The sequence below is a fragment of the Cornus florida genome, unplaced genomic scaffold, assembly GCF_030987335.1.
Source record: "Cornus florida cultivar Cherokee Brave unplaced genomic scaffold, ASM3098733v1 CherokeeBrave_3.0.0_Hap2_Chr02, whole genome shotgun sequence".
Classification (NCBI taxonomy): Eukaryota; Viridiplantae; Streptophyta; class Magnoliopsida; order Cornales; family Cornaceae; genus Cornus; species Cornus florida.
In genome coordinates this window covers 32,643,377-32,668,480 of record NW_026775572.1, presented here as the reverse complement: position 1 = coordinate 32,668,480, position 25,104 = coordinate 32,643,377, and the positions used below count along the sequence as shown (strand labels likewise).

General features: G+C 35.7%; 2 pseudogenes; one reads left to right on the top strand and one right to left on the bottom strand.

The window, feature by feature from the left end:
• On the top strand, window positions 1-22,996 carry LOC132296000 (acetylajmalan esterase-like; annotated as a pseudogene).
• Window positions 5,150-5,248, bottom strand: LOC132298066 (small nucleolar RNA R71; annotated as a pseudogene).
• Window positions 22,997-25,104: the final 2,108 nt, after the last annotated feature.

Genomic DNA, 25,104 nt, shown 5'->3' with positions numbered 1-25,104 from the left:
ATGAGGGATCTGGCTATGGTAGAGGTCGGCGGCGATGTTGGTGGTTGTGGTGGTGGCGGAGTGAACTGGTGTGTGTGTGTGTGTATATACATATAAGGAGAGAGAGAGAGAGTGGAAGATGGGTGGTGGTGGCGGAGCAATGGATGATGGGTGGTGGTGGTTGCGCACTGGACCATGTTGTTGGCCATGTCGAGGACCCAAGCCACTGATGAAGATGACGATGGGGTGGGGCTTGGGGGTCTTTTTTGCTGTAGGGTCGCCGAGGAGGCGGCCCAGGTCGGCAGAATAGCTGATGATGAAGACGGCAGTACAGACTAGAGCGGCGCCGGCAGCGATGAAGGGGTGGTGGTGGCCGAAGCGGGAGGTGCAGCGGTCTCTGTAGTAGTCGGGGACGGGATATGTATTGATATAGGAGCTTTTTTTATGAGATATTTTGTATTAAACAAGTGAGGGTAAAATGATCAATTCATAAAAGTATAAAAGTAGATTGGAGTGTAAATGAGAGTTAAAATTAAAATTTCTATCTACCTAGCTGAAATATGACCCAATTTTAAAGAGTGTCGGTATAATTTACCCTTTATATAAATATGTAAAAAAAATTCATATGCTAATTTGTCAAATTTGACATATAAAATTTGAAGATTCCAATGGAAATACTTCAACAAATTTAATTATATGTAGGAAATTATAATAGTTGTAGATTTAGGATGTCACCCACTCTGTCTATGAATAATACCCGCTAACCCAGGCATGGGGCTATGCTTACAAGTCACACTATCATACTACAAAATATTACAAGCTGGTTGATAAACTCCTCTCTCTCTCTTTCTTAAGTAATGGCCAATAATACTAACACCCCCGTTATTTTTCCTGTTCTTGTAACCTCCGCTCCATCTTTCTACTTCTTCTTCTTCCTGGACTATCCCACAGTACTCATCCCTTGAAATGTTGTAAATTTGATGAGATATATAAACTCGGAGACTCCATATCCAATACCGGAAATTTGATTCTTGAGAGCCCATTCAGAGCTGCTTTGCCTTTTGCTAGGCTCCCATATGGTTAGACTTTCTTCAACAATGCCACCGATCGATGCTCCAATGAACTTCTCATGATTGACTTCCTGGGTATGGCATTGTTTTTTTTTTTTTTTTTTTTACTCAATTAGTTGTTTCTTTGGCTGTTTGTCTATTGAAATTTTTTTATTTGAATAAAATATTGTTAGTAGAATTCAAAATAAATGTCCACTTTTATGTAATTTGTTAACTTTATTTGATTTAGTTAATATGTATTAGCTTCCATATTAGTAATTAATGTCACAGTAACTTTACACACTATCAAGTTTTTTCATGCTGTTGTTATTGTTAGTTTCGGTTCTTCCATGTGTTCATTGGACTTAATTTCACAGAAAACTTATTTCTAAAAATTAAGGTAAGAAATTTTTCTTTTTTTAAAAAAAAAAAATTTGTGCCAAATTTTTACCTGAACGATTTTTGTTAATCTGACACTACTAATCTTAGGCTATGTTTGGTACGATGGCTTTGAAAGTGAAGGATAACATTAGTTATGAAGGAAAGGGAATGGAAGGATAATTTTAATCTCCTATTGTGTTTGGTTGATTAATGAATAGAAAAGAAAGAGAATGATAATAATCATATTTGGGAAAAGAAAGTAAGGGAAAGAAAAGAGAATTATTTTAATAAATTTACTATTATGCCCTTTTATATTTTAAAAGATAAATATATATATATATATATATATATATATATATATATATATATATATATATTGTCTCCTATATAAAGGTCCATGCATCGGCCACAAGGAAAATATTTTTTAGGGCAAATCATTTTAGCCTCCATCTCTATTCTCGTTCTCAACTCTGAACTTGCCCTCTCTCTCTCTCTTTCTCCCACTGCAACTGCAAATTACTACAAGAATCAAAAGTTCAAAACCCATATATTTCAGTTTATATATTTGTCTGCAAGAATCAAAAGTGCAAAACCCATATCGGCATTGATGAGCTCTGAAAAGTGCGCATTTAAACCCCTTAAACTTAAGTATTCTAGGACCTTTATCTATCTTATTTTCCCGCTTTAGATTGATTTCGTATTATTTCCATTTTCAGGTACTTATCCCTAAAATAAGCTAACTCAGCTAAATAAGAGCATAATTGAAGCAATCTTGAGATGAATCAAAGAAAAGAGCAAAGTGGGAGCAAAAGAAAGCAAGTGATGGAAATTTAGCAAGTTCGATCGATCGAGAATATATTCGATCGATCGAAAGTTCATCGATCTCAGCATTCCAAGATGGATCCAAGCTCTTTTGTCCTTATCCAAAGATCCCATAAAGTTCGATCGATCCAACTTTCTTCCGATCGATCGAAAAGATTTCATCTTATCCACTTGTACCACCCTACCTACCACATTTGTCTATTTCCCAAAAATATCTTCAAAATATCTCAGATTTGTTTTTATCCAAAAAGGCATTGCCATATAGGATCGATCTAGCTTAAATTCGGTAGATCTCAGCCATGTTCAATTGATCTCACCACAAGTTCGATCGATCGAACTCCCCAAATCCCAAGAAAATTCAAATTACAGCTCATTAAAAGTTGTCTCATATCCAATCATTGGAAGGAATATTGGTGTACGAGCCTAGCTCATTTGGGGTGATATTTAACCTACCTATATAAGGAATATGAGCCACTTTTTGAGAGGATATACTTAATATGCTTTAGAATAGAGAGGAGGCACAATTTTCATATTCTTAGTAAGGAAGAAAATAAATGAGGAGGCTAGAGACACAAGCTTGGAGTTCTTCCATCAACCAAGAAGAGAAGCAATCTCTACCATAGAGTTAGCCCTTGAGGGTTGGAGGACACCATCCATGAGTGGCTAGACATCCTCTTGGGGCTAGAGTTAGCCCTAAGCATGCTTTCTACATCTTGATTTATGTATTTTTGAGGGGATTTGTATTGTGACACATGTTTTGACACTTTTATATATATATATCTTGTTTATTCAATGATTTGTGTGATTTAATGCCTCCAATTGATCATTTTATTTTATCCATATATCTATGTATGCTAGAATAGATGTCCATGTGTTTGTCTTTATTTCTTGTGTTATTGATGCATGTCTATGTGTATTAATGCAATAGATCTAGAGATTGTCAAGACATAGTGCTTAATGGAATGTTCTTGTGGTTTATTTGATGGTTCATACTCATTTCTTGATGGATTGTACCTCTCCCTTAGTTTAATTAGTTTAATTTCATGTCATTAGCTTAATTGTAATGTAGTTATAGTTTAAATGTTAAATGGGAGGACAATCCATGCTTGCTGTTTGATGTTCCATACTTATAAAAGCAAGTAATATATATCTCTAACCTTGTGATGTGTTTGGATTGTGAGCTTAAAGAAAGCATTAATGGCTTAATTTGATATATTGTACTATCCACCATGTTGCTTAGACAATATATGCTTAATTTGTCATCCGTGCTTGTTGAAACAACCACACACACACACTATGTTGCAATACATGTTTTTCCCCTTATTAATCATTCATTAAGAGTGTAGAAAAGCTATGCTTAGTGGTGATATCTAAACCCCAAGATCTCTCTCTTATTTTCTCTCCATTACATTTAATTGCGTACTTTAGTTTAAATTGCATCTAAGTGTAATTCAACTACCAACCAATCTTTTGATCACTCGACCTACTAACCCTAATCTTGATTCCTCAACCTAGTACGACCCACCAATCCCTTAGAACGATCCCTACTTACCCTAACTATATTTTTAGTGAAAGGTAGTAGTGGCAATTTCTAAATGTAAAACTTAGCTACATTCATCATAGCTCTACACCATTTTCTTTTGGTGCACAAACTTTTGGGTTTTCGGGTACGACTCCCGAGATACCCACCAAGTTTTTGGCGCCGTTGCCGGGGATTGATTGAAGGCAACGTCGTATTTTTGGAATCAATTAGGAGTTAGTACTATTTTTATCGTGTCTTTACTTTGTTTTCATTTTGGTTACTTATTGTGTTGGTTCTTATTTGACTAGGTGCATTGAGCAAGAAGGTGAGCAAAGGAGCATTTCAAGTAAGGAGTTAAGCAAAAGCAAAGGAAAAAGGCAAAATTCTAAAAATTTGTAAGGCTAAAAAATTGAAATTAAATTAAAGTGCTAAAGGACCCTTTGTGAGCTCTTTCTTAACTCAGTCTCTAGTTAAATCATCGGCCTGCGTGAAGGCTTATATTTCAATTCTTAGATAAATTGTGAGCCCACGTGGAGGCAATCTACTTTTCTTGCATATTGTTGATAGCATGGGACTATGGGAACATTGTATGTGGAAGAAGTTTGTTGATTGTTGATTTGTTGCGAAGGTGAAGTGTTTGTTCATTACTTGTTGCTTGTTGTGTTATATTGTGCATGCATGGTCGTAAATCATTGAAACCCACTCTTGTCCTTCTAAATTTTCATCTTGAATCCGTTGTTCAAAACCCTAGGGGAAGAGGAAGTTCTAGTCAATCCATTTCATCAATGGAAGGACATAATGGGGACCATGTGGAGGACCTTGGTCACATAGACCAACAAGGTATCCTCCATCTTAATGTGCATCATGATAACATGCAAGTACCGTTAGGTATGCCGAGGCCATTCGTTCATCCACCACAACAACAAGGCCAAGTTCCATTGGGAATGCCAAGGCCAATCTATGTTCCACCACCTCCCATCATTTAAGGTAATCAAGGTGCTTATGTTATACCTCCAATTGCTAATCATCCCCTTGCTTTAAGAGATCACTATGTGCCTAATGAATACAATGCACCCACGTGTATTCAATTACCACCATTTAGAGCACACCATTATGAGGTCAAACCACAAACCATTCAAATGATTCCTAACTATCATGGACTTCCAAGTGAAGAACCCTACAAGCATTTGGATGAGTTTCTTGAAGTATGTTCCACCGTGAGATACACGGACATGCCGGAAAAGGTCTTAAGGCTTAAACTTTTTCCATTTACCCTTAAAAACAAGGCAAAATATTGGTTTAACAAACTTTGGCCTTTTTCAATAACTTCTTGGGCAGAAATGCAACAAGAGTTCTTGAAGAAGTACTATCCGGTTTCTTAGACCAATGCCATGAGAACCTCAATTCGAGAGTTTTCACACGGGGATGGGGAAACGTTCCATGAGGCATGGGAAAGATTCAATGAATTGCTTAGGAAGTGTTCACATCATGATATGCTCAAATGGAAATTAGTTTAATATTTCTTTGAAAGTTTATCGGACAATTACAAGGGCATGGTTGATGCTTCCATAGGTGGATCTTACATTGATAGGCATGAGGATGACGTGTAGCGTCTTTATGAGAGCATAAGTGAGAACTCTTTGCATCAAACTTTATCTTCCAAGAATGGTAGGAATTCAAGTGGAAGGAAGAGTGTTGGCTTACAACAAGTAGACCATTCCAATGAAATAGCCGCTGAGATGAAATCTTTATCTCAAAGGTTTGATCAATTCTTGATCAACCAAAACTCGGCAAATCAAGTATCTTCCGTCCCTAACCATTCCCATCATGCATCCAATGAGACATGTATGACTTGTTCAAGTGTTTTACATTCTACTTCCAATTGTCCCTATGGACATATGCAAAATGAGTATCATGAACAAGTGAATGTAGCTTTTGTTAATCAAGGGAACAATCCTTATGGCAATCATTATAATTCTAGTTGGAGGAATCACCCGAATTTCTCTTGGAGAAACCAAGGGGAAGGCTCAAACCTTCCCTAAGGTGGTTTCCAAGGGAAGTATGTTCCACTTCCGATGCAAAGCCAAGGTTCCCAAGTATATAGACCATTCCAATCACAAGGAAACGAATTCTCTAATTCTCATTTTCCTAATCAACCATCATATTCTCAGGGAAATACTAGGAGTCCCGCTTTTGAAGAGAAAGTTTTAACCGCTCTAGGCAATCTAGAGGCGAACATTTAATTGCTTCATTCTCATTCTCAATCCATTGCTAAGCTAGAAACCCAAGTAGGGCAAATAGCTAGTACTTTAAATGCTAGAGAGAAAGGGAAAATGCCTTTGAATGCCCCCACAAAAGCAACAATGTGTTGTGGAGACTCATTCCTTATCAGAAGGTCACACAATAGAGCATGTCAACGCGGTGACTACCTTGAGAAGTGAGAATATTGTGGACAACTAAGTGGGTATGTCCAATGAAGAGAGTGAACTGGTGTAACAACAAGTTAACACCCGTCCCGTTTCACATCCTATTCCTCCTTCATTGCATATGCATGATCTTTCAAATGAGAATACCTTAAAAAATTATTAGAAAAGTGATTTTGAAAAGAAAAATGTGCAACATGATTCCAAAACTTCTTGTGTTGAAGAGACTTCAAAGAAAATTTCTGAAAAGATTTTTGAGCCAAGATCTCCATTCCTAGATGCCTTAAAAGGATCAATTTCAATTGACAAGCAAAAGGCCAAAACAAATGAAATTATGAATGTGTTTAAGCAAGTGAAAGTCAATCTTCCACTTTTGGATGCAATCAAGCAAATTCCAGCTTATGCCAAGTTTCTGAAAGACTTATGCACCCAAAAGAGGAAGAACAAAAGCCAATAACCTAGGAAAGTGGTCTTAACCGAGCAAGTAAACTCAATTTTGCAGCATAACACTCTTCCGAAGTTTAAGGACCCTGATTCACCTACCACTTTATGCATCATTGGAGATCATATCATTAATCGGGCTCTTCTTGACTTAGGAGCAAGTATTAATCTTCTTCCATACTCGATATATGTCAAATTAGGCGTAGGAGACTTAAAACCGACGTCGGTGGTTTTGCAACTTGCCGACCGATCCATCAAAAAGCCTAGGGGTATCATTGAGGACGTATTGATTAAGATTGATAAATTCTTCTTCCCCGTTGATTTCGTTGTCATTGACACAGAATCGGTCCCGAATCCTAAGAGCCAAATTCCCATTATCCTTGGCCATCCTTTCTTGGCAACCGCGAATGCCAACATTAATTGTAGGACGGGGATAATGAAGATCTCATTTGGCCACATGAAGGTGAAGTTGAATATCTTTAATCCGACCCCCAATTCATTTGACAAACATAAAGAAGTTAATGTTGTGGAGAAATGTCATGACCTTAAATGTGAAGGAATTGAGTTTTTGTGTGAGACCGAAGTTTCAAAAAGTCCATCTTCAACCATGCATTCTAAGAAAATTGTTTCAAAAGCTTGTTTTGAAAGGGCGTGGAAGCCCAAAGATCATCGTGACCAAGGACCAAAAATTTCTTTTGAGCTTAATCCAACAAGTTCCTTAAAGAACCATTTGTTGGGTAGAGTTCAAAGCACCTATCACCCCATCAAGGAGGAGATGCATTATAAGATGTTTGATCAAGGTTAAAAGAGCCCAACGTCTTGCTAGAGACGTTAAAGACTAGTACATTTCGTATGATGTCAAAACCCTATTCCTCCCTCATTTCTATCTTTAATTTCTTTTCTTGCGAAGTCTAGATATTTAGTTTAGGTTCATATGTAGTGCTAGGAACTGTGATTAGGATTGCATACACTTTCATGTTGAAAATGAGCATTTTGCATAAGTTCGATTGATCTCCAAGGAGGTTCAATCGATCGAACTCCATACCTGCATCCAATCACCTCTCTGTCCAATCATTCAAAAAAAACCTGTATATTTCAGCTCTCTATCCCATCGTTCGAACTTGTTCCTAGATCGATCTTCAGTTCTTCGATCGATCCAACTTCATCTTGGATTGATCTGCAGTCTCAACACTTAGAAAATTTTTGAACCTGCATCAAAAAGCTCTCTGTCCCATCGATCGAACATATCTACAGATTTTTGCATGTTCGATCGATCGAAGTCATTCTTCGATCGATCTTGGAGAGATCGATCTCTGTTCTTTAATTTACTATTTTAAGTTTGTCTTGTTTTGAATTTTAAATTTAAAATAATAAATATTTTATTTTGTTTATTCTAAAAAAAGAAAAAAAAAAAAATCAAAAGCTTCAAAAACAATTTGTCTTTTAGTGAGGAGAGATCGATCACAGTTCGATCGATCTGAGATTTCAGTTCAATCGATCGAACTGGTTACAGAATGTTTTTAAAAATCAAATCTAGGGTTGTTAGATCGATACCACAAATCGATCTAACACCCTCTCCTTCGTTCCTCTCCGCTGCAACTTACCTCCTCACCTCCGTCGAACTCTCCAGCGACTCCATCTGACCTTGAATCTCACTCCCTCATCTAGGATCTCAAATCTCATTTTCATCTCAGCTCATCTCTCGGTTTGAGGTAAAATCCGAACCCATCTCTTTGATTCAAGCTCTAATTTCATGAATCCATGCTCTAAATGTTAGATCTAAGGTGTTTTGAAGATGAATCTTGCCATTAATGACGTTTTGAAGCTTTGTATATATGTGTATATATATGTATATATGGTTTTATATGTTTTTGATTTTTGATTTGATTTCGGGGGTTATGGGCCGAATCAAGTGACCAATATTGATGCTTTGTTGTATAGATGGGCCCACGACCATGTTCGTGAAGGCCCCGTGCCATCCACGTCACAGATCTGTGACTTTTCAAGTTTCACCTCACAGTTCGATCCATCGAACTTTTTATTCGATCGATCTGTAACAGATCGATCTCACTTATTCTTGATCGATCGAACTTGCATCGATCTCACATTTTTGTGATCAATCGAACTTCACATATATACTTCACACATTTCACACATCATCTCTTGTGTTTCATGCTATCTCATACATGCCCAGTGCTTGTGTTTTCCACATTGGATACATTTCATACTTATATTGTCTAGCATGTTTCACATCATGTCACTTATTCCTTGTCACTTGCATAGATTCATGTTCCTTATCTGTTTTGTCTATCTTATTTGACATACATGATTCTATAAATTGTGCTTTAATTCTTTATACTGGCACTGACTTCCTTTTTGCAAGTTTTCCTCTTATTTTGCAAGCCATGGCTAGGGTAAAGACTGTTGCTCATGGACACTATCACCGCAGGGCTAGGCAGAGTTTGGACGACTAGGCAGGTCTATCTCACGCCCAGGACCCCATTCAGGAGGAGCCAGTAGAGCCCACTCCACCTCAGTCTCCAGCTGACAGTCGACTACAGTCTTTAGCCGAGGCATCTTCTTCACAGGCTGACGCTAAGACTGAGCACATACCATCTCCATCACCACCGCCAGCTCATCCAGCCCAGCACTTAGACCTGTCATTACCGAGATACTCACGCATTCAAGTGGCGCACGAGTCGGTCTTTGACATAGACTACTTCTTCCGGTGTGTTCTTACTAGAGCAGCATATGATGATATAGACCGAAGGGGCATCTCAGCCATGCTAGCCCCTGTTACATACCCAGTATACCCGAGGTTAGTCCGGATGTTCTTCCAAAACTTCCTACCTGCCCCGAGTAACCTGGTGGAGCTACGGACTACCATTGACGGCCACCCTATCAGTATCATGGTGGACACTCTTTCTTGATCCTGCCGTTATCCACACGTCTGCCTTCCCAATCTCCAGGATACCTATCCTACTCTATGGAGGCCCACATATGCAGACATGGCCATTTTACTCACAGGTCACTGTGCCGATGGCAAGACTTTCGCCACTCGAAGTTATCTGCCAGACGACCTGTGGTTCTTCGATTCGGTGCTATACCGAAATATTTTCATGGCCAGCCACAAGATACAGAGGCGCGGTGACTATCTGACAGCTTTATATGCCTTCTATACAGGGTACTGGATATCCATTCCTGCACTCATCTGGATCGTTATGATGAAGCTGTATGTTGACCATATCAGCAAGGCCAAGCCCAAAAGGGCTAAGTATCTCCTATTCGGCTATCTCATCACACAGATTCTGAGAGACCAGCGCTATCCCTTCCAGCCATGGGAGCATACTGAGTCCGGGGCTTGCACATTCAAGAAGAAGGATTGGGATAAGAGCTACAACGCTCTTATCAGAGTATGCAGGACGACGCTGTCGAGGCAGCTGAGGAGTTAGAGAGAGAGGAGATGGAGTAGGTAGCAGCAGCAGCAGCGCAGGTGGCGGACGATGTACTAGTCGATCCGCCTGCCATGCACATGGATATTGACTTAGAGCAGCCTGCAGGCTCAGAATCATCATTCTCCCGCTCCAGCGGTACCTGAGGCTCCAGCACAGACACCCGGCTTTGGAGAGCGACTCCAGGCTTTGGAGGATACTGTAGTATCTATCCGCGCCGACACGGTGTTTATCCGAGATGATGCTATCTCCATCCGGGCTAACATTTCATCTCTCCGTACCGATGTTATGACTGCGTTGTGAGACTTATCTCGAGATATCTGCGGAGCATGCCCTGCCCGTCCTACATCCTCTGATCTCTCTATCCCTTTACTCCTATCATTTTATATATTTGTGATACATTATTACTGTTACTCTATTTTTGCGGCCAGTTTGTTGGCCCTGATACTATGCTATGATGTATATTATTTCTGTTTATACATGTTATATGTTGGATGTCATACCTTGTATTGATATATCTGTTTGTGATTGACTCCATCAGGTACATCCCAGTGACTTCAGTGAGAGAGAGTACTGCCCAAAATTTTCAGGACCACCCTTATACTTCTCTCTATTTTTAGTTGCTATCCCATTTACACTTGCATGTCCATTGTGCACTATTATTATCCCTTTTGTTATCTGATGAGTTTTATCCAAGTGCCAAATTTTCAGGACCACAGTTAATCCTAAGTTTGGGGGGGCTATGTCACCTACTTTGGATACTTCTGTTCCGGCTATTCTTTGCTATAGTTGCATTGGTATACTCTTTCCTTTTGTTCTCTATGCACATTGAGGACACTGTGCCATTTAAGTTTGGGGGTAATAGTGTGATTTGCAGTGTTTGTTTAAATTCAAAATTTTGAGCATGACTTGTGTATTTGAGGGATTTTCTATGATTAGTCCATAACTAGCTATGATTTTGATCTTTTAAGGACTATATTGCTTAAAATTTAAAAATTGCTTGAATTGAGAGTCCAATACTCCTTGTATGCCTTGTGGATGCCATTTATGAGTAAATTTTTCGAAAGATTGATGTCTTGCTTGCTTTTGTGGTCCACATTATCCTGATTTTGTGATTGTTTTGAGATTCACTCTAGGATTCTACACTAGCACAAGCGCACACTAGCATTCATTTGTGGGGTATATACTTTGTTGATTATTGAATTGGTTATATCCCAATTGAGCTAGTAGTGCATTGAAAGCTTTCATTTTGATAAAGGTGGATAACAAACCTTTTTCACTAAGTAGCTGGGATTCTAGCCTCATCAAGCACTGAATTTCTCGTGCCGAATGGTGGAGGGTCCGAACTCTAGGTTAATAATTGAACCTTAAAAAAAAAAAAAAAAAAAAAAAAAAAAAAAAAAAAAAAAAAAGAAAAGAAAGAAAAGTTGCAAAAGTAATAAAAAGTGATGATTTCTCCCAAAAAGTAAGAAGTGGGAAATGATTAGATGGAGGTTGTCTTAATTTGTAACCTAGTTGATTTGAGCTTGTAAGTCTTTAGGGGTGTTTGAAGAACTAGTGCCCTAAAGCCATCTGGTTTGGGAGTTATTGACCTAACGCTCGACCTTATGGATCACTAGAAAGCTTAATGGATCAACACATTGCACTATGCTTCCATCTTTGATCCTTAGGATTAGGAAAAAAAAAAAAAAAAAAAAAAAAGAATCGAGTGAAAAGAATAAGCGCACCTAGTTGAATAAAGCTTTAATAAAAGGTCACTATTTGTTTTGATGATTGGGACTAGATTTGTGTGCTAATTTGAGGGTAAGGATGTGATCATTTCTTTAGTTAGCTTAGATAACAACATACTTAATGCCGGTCCACTCAAAAAGAATTCTAGAGTTGTTTTGATTTTCATGATCATTTTCTTAATGTGTGGAGGACTATACTTGCTTGCTTGATGTTGAGATTTTTGGAGATTTCTTGGAAATGTTTGAAAATTTGCATACTTGAAATAGTTTTCTCCCAATACTTGTTTGCAATATTGGTGCCTTTTTTGAAAAAATAAACTTAATGTTTGTGGGTAACATTTTTGGAAACCCTCATGAGACTTCACTCGTCCACTAGGGGTAACCTAGGGGTTTAAAAGGCTTGTTGTATATGTTAAATGTAATCGTGTTCCATACGAAAGTGGCGTTATCCATTTATTGCTTTCTAGTTCATAGTTGTATAGTTGTTCATTTCATTCCTTTACTTTCTAGTTCATTGCTAGGGACTAACAATATTTAAGTTTGGGGTGTGATGAGCGCTGAAAAGTGCACATTTAAACCCCTTAAGTTTAGGTATTCTAGGATATTTATCTATCTTATTTTCTCGCTTTAGATTGATTTCATATTATTTCCATTTTCAGGTACTTATCCTCAAAATAAGCTAACTCAGCTAAATAAGAGCATAATTGAAGCAATCTTGAGATAAATCAAAGAAATGAGCAAAGTGGGAGCAAAAGGAAGTAAGTGGTGGAAATTCAGCAAGTTCGATTGATCGAGAATATATTCGATCGATCGAAAGTTCATCGATCTCAGCATTCCAAGATGGATCCAAGCTCTTTTGTCCTTATCCAAAGATCCCACAAAGTTCGATCGATCCAACTTTCTTCCGATTGATCGAAAAGATTTCATCTTATCCACTTGTACCACCATACCTACCACATTTGTCTCTTTCCCAAAAATATCTTCAAAATATCTCAGGTTTGTTTTTATCCAAAAAGGCGCCGCCATAGAGGATCGATCCAGCTTAAATTCGATGATCTCAGCCATGTTCGATCGATCACTCCACACGTTCGATCGATCGAACTTCTCAAATCCCGAAAAAATCTAAATTTCAGCTCATTAAAAGTTGTCTCATATCCAATCATTGGAAGGAATATTGGTGTACGAGCCCAGCTCATTTGGGGTGATATTTAACCAACCTATATAAGGAATATGAGCCACTTTTTGAGAGGATATACTTGATATACTTTAGAATAGAGAGGAGGCACAATTTTCATATTCTTAGTAAGGAAAAAAAGAAAGGAGGAGGCTAGAGACACAAGCTTGGAGTTCTTCCATCAACCAAGAAGAAGAGCAATCTCTACCATGGAGTTAGCCCTTAAGGGTTGGAGGACACCATCCATGAGTGGCTAGACATCCTCTTGGGGCTAGAGTTAGCCCTAAGCATGCTTTCTACATCTTGATTTATGTATTTTTGAGGGGATTTGTATTGTGATACATGTTTTGACACTTTTATATATATAGATCTTGTTTATTCAATGATTTGTATGGTTTAATGCTTCCAATTGATCATTTCATTCTATCCATATGTCTATGTATGCTAGAATATATGTTCATGTGTTTGTCTCTATTTCTTGTGTTATTGATGTATGGCTATGTGTATTAATGCTGTAGATTTAAAGATTGTCAAGACATAGTGCTTAATGGAATGTTCTTATGGTTTATTTGATGGTTCATACTCATTTCTTAATGGATTGTACCTCTCCCTTAGTTTAATTAGTTTAATTTCATTTCATTAGCTTAATTATAGTGTAGTTGTAGTTTAGATGTTAAATGGGAGGACAATCCATGCTTGTTGTTTGATATTCCATACTTATGAAAGCAAGTAACATATATTTCTAACCTTGTGATGTGTTTGGATTGTGAGCTTAAAGAAAGGATTAAGGCTTAATTTGATATATTGTGCTATCCACCATGTTGCTTAGAAAATATATGCTTAATTTATCCATACTTGTTGAAACAACCACACACACACACTATGTTGCAATACATATTTTTCCCCTCATTAATCATTCATTAAGTGTGTAGAAAAGCTATGCTTAGTGGTAATCTCTAAACCCCAAGATCTCTTCTTATTTTCTTTCCATTACATTTAATTGCCTACTTTAGTTTAAATTGCAACTAAGTGTAATTCAACCACCAACCAATCTTTTGATCATTCGACTTACTAACCCTAATCTTGATTCCTCAACCTAGTACGATCACTAATCCCTTGGGACGATCCCTACTTACCCTAACTATATTTTTAGTGAAAGGTAGTAGTGGCAATTTCTAAATGTAAAACTTGGCCACATTTATCATAGTTCTACACCATTATCTTTTGGCAAACAAACTTTTGGGTTTTGGGGTGCGATTCCCGAGATGCCCACGAGGCATCATTTCAGATTGTTCAAAAAATCAAAACCCATATCAATCTTTCAATTTCCATCGCTCGCTATTCTAATTCGGGTTTGCCGTTTGTAAGCTTTAGCCGCTGGCCCTCTGTGATACCTCTCGACTCCAAAACATGGGTTGATCAGGCCCAAGCCTAAACCTGAGCAAGTATCAAACAATTAAAGTATTTAAACGAACACAGAATACAAAATAGATTTAAAAATAAAGAATAAAGTTGAAAGAATACTAAATAATAAATCCTCATTAGTTAATCCAATAAAAATCCTCAATTAACTAAATCCTCTGATACCAGTAATTAATTAAAATTACAACTTGGGAATCCATCATGTGGACCCCTAATCCAAAATCCAACTGAAATAAAATAATATCTGACTAAAACAATAATAAGAAAATCTTACGTTAAGACGGAGGAGTGAATAGATCGTCTCTACTCAGCACGAACAATCCCTAAGCCTGGAACTGACGAACACTTGAAAAATAATGGTGGGTCAGACCCACAAATAAGTTTTATTTTACTATATCCCAAACAGAGACTCAGAACTCATATACATCCTAGTCAATCCAATAATAACTACATAGTCCGTATATATATAGATACACAATAAGGAACCTCACTAGACTATAGGGTTGTCTCAACCTGAATAGTAAGCAACATGCAAAACGCACATATAGTGGGCATGAGTACCTAGACCTACCAGGATACACAACTACATTATATCTAGCTACACATCTCTAACAATATACGCACCCTAACCATGATCCTGAGACTCAAGCTCATATCATGGCATATAACTATATATATATAATCTGTCCTATCCAAACATAAAATAATTATCCGGTATGTCATCAGTTGACCTGACATGAAAATATGTAGGATTTAACATTTTTGTTAATCAATTCCGTTATACATGAATAGGTAGGACTTAACGTTTTTAGTTAATCCGTCCCTAATATACTACCATCCCATACTGGTGCATATAATGCATACAATCCATAAATGATGCTACAGTTATGATATCACATCAAATAAGTCCATACATAACATGATATAAATCATACATATATTCATTTGTATTTAATATATTCATTTGTATTTAATTTAGCAAAATATAACAATTTTAAGTAGCATGCATTGAATTTATCTTATAAAAATTAACATGCATCTCAAATAATTGTACTCCTCCACAATCTAATCAAATTTATTTAAAACCAAATAATTGATTAAAATAATTTAGTCCATCCATATTAATTAATTTATCCTTTTACAATTAAATTCCATACTAAGCATGTAAACTTCTATCATACATATATTAAATTACACAATTTATCTAATTTCACAACTTCTGAATATGGTTTCTACTTGGGTTACATAAATATATGTTTACATGTATGTGTATAACCCTCCTAATTTTCGGTACACTTTTATATATTAAGAAGGTTTAAAACATGAAATTTTGAAAGCATAAAAAGGTAATTAACCTTTATCCAGTGTACTCGATGCTAAAAAAAAAAAAATCTAATGTTGAAATTAAAATCTTTCAAACAGAAAATAAGTTCAGTGCAGCGAAAATTGAACTAAAAAAAACAATTTGTGAACTAATAACTTCAACATCCATTATTCAATTAGGTCAGGTCACAGATGCCCAAAATCACATTAAAAAGACATTGAGAAACAACTAATCCATTAAGTGCCATAAACTAGAATTTAATTTTGTATTTTTTTTTTTTAAGAAAAAGAGAAGTCAATAAAAAATAATACTACAATTCATAGGTATGATAATTTAATTCAATTGCTGAACATCAACATCATAATCAATAAAGAAGAACCCAATGCATGTACCAATTCACCAACCCATGTAATATTAACACAAACCCATTAGTATTTACATGAACTGTAAATTTAGATACAATCATGCAATCCGATTCAATTAATTTAATTAAATTCCTGGAACTAGTCTAATATGTATAGATTATGAATCAAAAGAGAAAAAAAGAAATAGAACTTGCTTTTAGGGATTTTCAGACTTGAAATCCCAACTTTTTCTTCCTTTTCTTTTCCTATTTCTTCCTTCTTTCTCTCTCTAAATTCTCTCTCCTTTCTATCTCTCTGTTTTCCTCTATAATATGTGCCTCTACTATGCTATACCTTATACGTAATAACCTAGCAGACAACTATCAGTTTATATATATATATATATACTATTACAAATCCTATCGTGTACCCAAGTTTGATTCCTTTAGGAGAAATAAAAAGAAAAGGAAACTATAAAAATAAACATAAATATCTATACTAATTTACTAACCTGCTACGTGATAACTTATATATATATTTAATACACACAATATATATATATATATATATATATATAAACTAACTACCTTATTATAACTACTATTACCAATTATAATAATTAAATAATTATACTAATAATAAACTATATATATATACCCATATATCTATATATATACAATTATTCATGGGTAATTATTTATACCCATCTAAACTCCTATCCAAGTAGTCCTTGGGATCCAAATAGTTGGTCCATTACTACTCTCCATATCTAATTTCTTTAAATATATACATATATATATATAATAAAAATAAAAATAAAACAATTAAATTCCTAAACAAATACACATCATCACATACAATTTAATTTAAACAAAGATATCGAATACATATAATTTTAGCATACAATTTAATTTAAACAAATAATTCAATTAACACATAAATAATTAAATCAATTAAACAAGTAAACAATTAGCCAAGAAATCAAATAAACAATTATAAATGCAATTATAAATTTAAATAAATACCGAAACTATCCTTTTAAAATTAAAGGTATTACACCCTTTTTCTCTCAACTCTCAAGCTTTCCCCCCTCTCTTTTTGCAAGTACTAACTTGTACGTAAGGTTTTTGTTTTATTTTTATTTTTTCTAAATCAACTAATTAAGGTCTGTAATTCTTGTTTTGTAAACTAATTTCACGTATAATCAAGGGCAAATTTGGCATCAGAAATCGCACACGAAGCCTATCCTTCCCTTTCCTTCCATTTCCTCTCATTTTTGGGAGGTTAAGAAATTTACTATTTAGGCCTTGTGTTAACCCTCCAAAACCTTCCTTTTCCTTCCAACTATTTAAGCCAAATACAAATTTTTAATCACTCTCCATCACATTCCCTTCCCTTTCCTCCCTTTTCCATTGCACCAAATTGACCCTTAGTTCTTGAACTTAATGGAGAACTAATAACTTTGGGTTCAAATATATAAAGGCTAAATTTATGAACACACAATTTGGGCATTAAAAATTTTGGTTTATTTATTATTTTATTATTTTTAATCAGTCATTCAAATAATTCAATCTGATATATATATATTTTGGTGAAACTAATGTTGTCTCTTTTATGATTGAATATAAGAACGTTTTCAGTGTTCGTTGGTTTTAATATACTTAAATTACTAAACTGCATTATCTTTTGTATTTTGACGACAGTGGCAGTTGGACTTCCTTTTCTCAATCCCTACAAGAATATTGATGCAAACTTTAGACATGGAGTGAACTTTGCAGTTGCTGGTTCTACGGCTTTACCAGTTGAAATTCTCGGAGCTCATAATATCTCATCTCCAGTAACTTGCAGTTCTCTCAGTATTCAACTTGATTGGATGTCTACACATTACAATGATAGAGGTTGCTGATTCATTTAATTTAGTTGCAAAATTAACCTTAGAATTAAGATTAAAAATAACAATTTATTTATTTGTTTATATATGACAGATTGTCTTGAAAAGCTCAAAAACTCTCTCTTCATCGTTGGAGAAATAGGAGGGAATGATTATAATTAGGGTGAAGTGCAAAAAACACCCATATAGTATGCTTACAGTGCATATTGCACCCCTTTCGTGCAAAAAACACCCATAAATTATGACATTTTTGCAAATAGGTCATATTTATAAAAATTAGACAAAAATACCCTTAGTAACACATTTTATAATATATATATAATATATCTTGTGAAATGACTAAAAAGGGTTTGGCCCTCCTTCTTCATCATTGGTTGTCGCCACCACCACCTAGTTCCATTCTTTCTAGTGAAACTCCAAGTACTGAAACCCAGTTCACGTCCACCACTCATACAATCCCAATCCCAACCTTTGCTCACAAAACAGTGTACCTCTTTTGATACTCTTAATTTGAAAAAAATAAAAATAAAAAAAAAAATAAAATAAAAAAAAAAAATAAGAAGAATATTTTCACTAATCTATAAGGAATCAGTTTTATTATATCTATATGTATCTATCCATAAGCAACAATGATTACCAAACAAAAATTCCTCTTGTCCAACACCTCCTCTTTCTTTAAGAAATTCTAAGTTTTGACGTGGTGAAAGACTATCCAAATCGCATTTTAGCAGCAAGTAAGTTGATCCTCTCCTTGTCTTCCCTATCTCAATCAAATAGTGCTTCAATAGCTATTTCCTTGGTGAACGACCGTGATGAATCGGTTGTGACCTTATGGCGTGGCACTGGCGGGCAAGGAGAAACTTCTTAATGGTGAGTTCGGCAAAGATGAACTCGGTTGGTGGAGACGGGCTGGCGCAGTGGTGTAGAGAAGTGTGATATATATGGCCGGCGGATTTTGCGGGTGGTGTAGCAGCGATGATGTATTCTGCTACTGGAATTTGGGTTTTGGTGGTGATCGAGGGGTGAAGGTGATCGTGATGGTAAATGGGTTTGCTTTATTTATTTATTAGTTTTTTTATTTTTATATTTTTTTTGTTCTTCACGTTGAAGAAGATGATGAAGATGGCTTGTGTAATATTTCAAATTTTTATGATTTTCCATTTTCTGGAATTTTCAGATTTCTCGAGGGTATTTTCGTCTTTTGCTGTTTTGCGTTTGAGTCCATTACACTTCATGTAGTATTATTTAACGTACAATTGTGTGATACATGTTTAATTGTGATTGTATCATAGTTAGTGGATGTATATTTAAATTTGTGGTGTAAAGTTAAAATTAAAAAAATATTTTATATATAGCCGCGGGACCCACCTCTTTTGTAAAGTCATTACAAATGACTTTTGGATCATCAAACCCTCATTTTTTTTCTTTCTCATTACGCAGACTAGTTCTCTCTCTCTCACTAGATTTGTTTTTTTTTTTTTTTTCTTTTTCTTTTACAACTTCTCTTTTTGATTACTCTTCAATCACTTAGAAATTTTGGAAGCCGTTTGCAGCAAATCGAAGAGCACGGCAAGATCTACAAGTGGGTGTAAGCAATTTCAGCTTTGGTGCACCTTAGGATTTTCAAAATCTAGGGTTCAAATTGGGGGTTTTCATCATTTTGGAGGTAGGGGTGTTTAACTAGCATTTTCTCTTGCTATATAAGTGATTTATGTGACTTCTGTGAATTAAGCATGCTTGTGTAAGTTAATTTTGTTTTAATTGCATGTAATTATTCTTATATATGACAATGCCTTAGCTAAAACTTCAGAAAAAGATTATGAATGATGGATTAAGTATTCTTGAAGTTGAAATTGAACCATAGCAAGTATGAATGTAGTAAATGGGGTTGTTTGAATGAAATTTTTTAAAGGGGCTTGTTTGGTTGATTTTAAGGGATTGTTTGGTTGATTTTAAGGGACTGTTTAACTGAATTTCTAAAGGGCTGTTTTGGCTTATCTAGAGGGTTGTTTGGCTGATTTAAGGGACTATATTGTTATTGTTAAATGACTGTTTTTGTTGATTTTAAGACAGCTGTAGTATGTGTAAATAAGGTAAAGGGACTGTTTGAATAAATTTTATAAGGAATTGTATTGATTCAATTGCTACAAAAATTTTACCACAGGTTCTTATACCTATCTAATACCTCTCAAATAAATTTTACAATTTTTGTACAGGTAGTTATTTTTATAAAAATTCGGGAATAGTTGCTGTCCAGTTATCCCAGTTTGAAAACTGATTTTTTTTTTAAAAAAAGTTTACGAATTTTATTTTAGAGGTTGTGTTCCTCCAAATATAACAAAATTTTTATTGTAACTTCTAAAGTGAGTTTTCTACTCCTCATAAAAATTTAACGATTTTTGGCAATGTAATTATTTTTTTAAAAATCTGACATTTCCTACTGTTGGTCTTTTTATTACTGTTGGAAAATAGATTTTGGATAATTTTTTTGACCAACACATTGATAGCGGATCATGGAAAAACTTACTAATTTTATACTCCCATATGTCTACCTTCAAAATAAATTTAGTTTGCCTAATTTGGATTTCAAACAAATTTTCTACAAATTTTGAAGTATCCGCTGCCAGAGTTTCTTCGAACTAAGGATCACTGTTTTACTTTTGGAAACTGATTTAAATGGGGAACATTTGGCTTTCATGAGTGGTTCAGTGATGTTTCATTCTGAGTCTAGTTTCTAAATCATTTTTATTTTCACCGTTTCAATCTAAAATGAATTTTTTACGAATTTTTCAATAACTACTGTGCAGAATTCTTTCAATTAGAAGATGACTTGAAATTTGCTATGTAAATTGTCAAATGAATTGAATTGCTTATGGTGATTAATTTGAGTAGAAGGTCTTGAAAATTGTGAGGTATCGTATTTAGTATGCCAAATGATTGAATTCAAGCTTATGTGACTTTATTTTTATTATTGTGTTAAATGCCTATTTTGGATGAATTTTTGCAATAATTGTTTAAATGATATTTATGCAAATGTGAGAGTATGTGTTGATGGATGTGCTATAAGAAAGCATGCTTATATGAAATCAATGTGTGTATGATATGCTTGTTATGCTTATATTGTTGTTAAATGAGAGCATAATATCTTGAAATTTCATGTGTCATATGCTATGTAGTTTTGAATGGAATTAAATGTGTAGTCATGGGTATTGACATGACATGATGCATTCATGCACCTCATTAGGAAGAAATGGGGAATAATGTTTTGAAGGAAAAAAAAAAAAATGAAACGGGGTTTTCGGGAAGAAGTTTTCGAATACGGTTTTATGAAAAACCTGGTTACCTAGGGGTTAACGAAGGGCCGTGGTGTTAGTGAGGCCTAAAGGGGATTAGGGAAATTCTCCTTAGTGTAATTGAGCTATCTGGCCCCAAATGACGCCACGGGGTTACCATGGGTCAGGGACAATAGCCAATACTCCTCTCGTGTCGCCAGGGGGACACTGTGGGACGGGTTTCACTAACGGTTTGGAAATGATGACAGATATGGTTTTGGAAAATGAGGAGAGACATAGCACGACATGACATTTCATTTTATGGTATCTTCTTTCATGACTTGGGTTATTGGTGTGATTGTGTGGTTATTTTCCCGACATAGCATAATCCTGATTCTTTTATTGCTATTCAGTATAACTTGTATGGCTTTAGGAGGTGTTGGTTGGTCATCATCTACTGAGCAATGTAAGCTCACCCCGTTGTCATAAACATTTCAGGAAATGGACTTTCTATGGAAGATATGCCTCAGCCTCAGCCATAAAGTATCTTATCGAAGTTTGCTTAGAAGTATATTGGTGTCGCTAGCATGTTGATATAGTAGTTTTGTTAAACTTGATTACCATGTAGACAATGAGATTTTTGATGTAATTGAGATTATCAATATAATTGGAGTGGTTGAATTTCCGGGGCATCGTGGAAATTTTTTGATGTACTTAAGAAATTTTTATTTTTATTTATTTTTTTTTTACGTAATCTTTTGTAGTTAAAATTTTTGGGTCGTTACAGTTTGGTGGATTTAGCAAACATGTAGGTAGTGTTCCATCAAAACCAGTTATGGTCGCCGATGGTGGTGCGGCACTCCACGGCAATGACGAAGGCTTCAATCTGGCTTTGTCCGGTGGTTGGGTTTTGGGGTGGAGAGTATGGTTTGGTAAGGGCATTTTTGGAAGAGTAAAGGGTAAAATGGGCATTATATTAATTGAGGGATTTTTTTTTTACACAAATTCAAAAGGATAGGGGTGTTCTTTGCACACCTTTTTAAATGGGAGTAAAAATGCAGTGAAAGGTATACTTCAGGGGTGTTTTTTGCACTTACCCCTTATAATTATGCACTGTTTCAAGCCAAATCTATCCAAGAGGTTAAGAGCATTGTGCCTGATGTGTTGTCCAAGCCATAATTGATGCTGTTAGGGTAAGTTTTGAAGTGCTCTAATTTCAGTAAAATTTCATCTTATTCTAATTCTGGTTAATTTATCCATTGCAGAAAGTTATTCATTATGGTGCAATCCGAGTAGTTGTTCCTGATAACTTCCCGCCAGGTTGTTTTCCAATTTATCTCACCGGATTCTGAACCAACGATCTATTGTTGGTAGGTTGGGTGTTTGTGTGTAACAGTGGAGCCATTAATTTACTCTAGTGTGGACAATATATTATTTTGAGCCAACACATTGAAATATAAAATTTAAATATAATCTACAATATTTTTATTCACTAAATTGATAATTAATTTCAGTTTTGCTTAACTTGGAGAGATAAAGAGAGTAGAAGTGAGTAGAGATTGAGAAGAAAAAAATAAAAAATAAAAAATTGATTTTCATTCACAAAATTTTAATTAAACTCAACTATTTAAACTATACTAATTTATTTTTGTCTGTAGTAAAATCTTTATTTATGTGGAATAATGTTATAGGGTAAGAGATGAAATCAATAGGATATTAAAAGCATTGGTAACCAGTAATAAGGATAATGTTAAGGATGAAATAGAGTAAAGTAACTAGATCTATGTGCCACTGATTTCTGTAAATGTAGAAAGACAAGAGAATACATTATTGTTTATTGTGGAGCAAATGAGTATCAACCTTATTTATACAAAACCCTACATCTTGGGATAATTCTAAATATGGGTTTTAGAATACTTAAGAAACTATCTAAAATATTTACAAAGTTAATACATAATTCTATACCATTCTACACAAACGTGGAATATAAAAAAATGTCAAACATGTATTATTATTATTATTATTTTCTTTGTTTTTTTCATGGTTCATGGATATAATTAATCTTACTTCTATTGAAGTATTTCTTATTCAATATAGCATAGTAAGGGTAAACAATATTCACTGGCCTTACTGTTATCATCATTGTATGTTACTAGGGTTAGGAGCATTGCATCTTATGATTAATATTATTGAGGATACCGAAGGTAGAGTGGGCTGGGTCTGACCCAAGAGGAGAGCATCGGGTTGGGCAGCAAGTTCTAGCCCAAGCTTAAAGACTAATACCACAGGCCCAACACCGGAGATCTACCGGATTGAGTCAAGCCCAAAAGGAAGAAGGCCCGAAGACTGAGAGTCCAACATAAGAAGTTAGTTATAACACTTGTAATTGCCTATAAATAGGCATAGAAGATATAGAAAGAGGAGATATAGAAAAATTGTGTAATGAAATATTAGAGAGATAGGGAGAGATATTTTCTTGCATTTACAATTGGCGCCGTCTGTGGGAACGATGAAGATTGATTCTTGTTTGATCAACATCATGTTGATTCAGACTTATTTGTGAAGACGAAGCTTAATTTCTCGAAGTTGAATCCAGATCTGAGAGATTGCGGTTTGCTCTTGAGAAGTTCTTGATTCCAGATTGATTTTGAGAAATTGGCGTTAGATTTATGCAGCGATGATTCATTCTATCGTGGCTCGATCTGACAAGTTCAAAGCCAGAAAAGCTCTGATCTACCAAAAGGAGAACATAATTCATAAAATTTGAGTCCAGATCTGACGTGATTCGCGTTAGTGAAACTCAGATCTGATTTAGAATTTGTAATTCATGCCTTTGCTCCGTTCCGGAATGATGACTGGGGGTGAGAACTCCAATACGGTGGAGAATGTCCAGCAGATTAAACTTGATGAGTTGATGAGCATGATCGAAGTTCTCAGGAGAGAGAATGCAGAGCTAAGGACGGAAATGCAGCGTCAAGAAGCTCCGGTGATTCCGCGACCGCTCCTGACAGGAGAAGAAGTTCTATGTCCCGGTGCAGCATATCACGGTGAGGAGGTAGGAAACAATCAGACATATCTTCATCAAGAGGAGGTCCGGCCAAATGATTTGCCACCAAATCCTCGTCGTGTTGATGATCGTGAAGGATCAACTCACGTAGATCCATGGCATGAACAGATCAGGCGAAAGGAAGCCATGACTTTCGATCTACATCACGAAATGCTCAGCCGAGAAGAAGCAATGGAGTTTGATTACCACAAAGCTATATCGCCGTGCCACAAGGAGGTTATGGAGGAAAGATCATTCAATCCGTCTTATCGGCCTTCCATGGCAACATTCGATTATCGAAGCTCAGAAAGGAGATCTATAGATCAGAAAGCTATTGCGGGGTTCTAAAGGGAGAATGAAGCCCTCCGCTCAATAGCTTGGACGGTTGATTCGCGGTTTACCGATGAAATTCTGAATGCTCCGAATCCGAGGAAATTTTCCATGCCCGTTTTTATTCTGTTCGACAGGACAACTGATCCGATTGATCATGTGTATCACATCCAGTTGAAAATGGCTTTGAATACTGAGAACGATTCCTTGATGTGCAAATGTTTTCCTATAAGTCTAGCCAGACCAGCGCTCAATTGGTTCAAGAACCTGCCGAGGGGCTCAGTGGATAGTTTCCGAAGCTTATGCGATTGGTTCATAAGCCAGTACTATGGAAATAAACGTCCAGCAAAGGACATTTCGAGCCTATTCACAATAAAGTAGCATGAGGACGAGCGTTTCCAAGCTTTTCTTACTAGGTTTAACCTTACTAAGAGCATGGTGATTGAATGTCATCCTTCTACGACGGTTCAAGTGTTTAAATTGGCCATGACTCATGGCACTC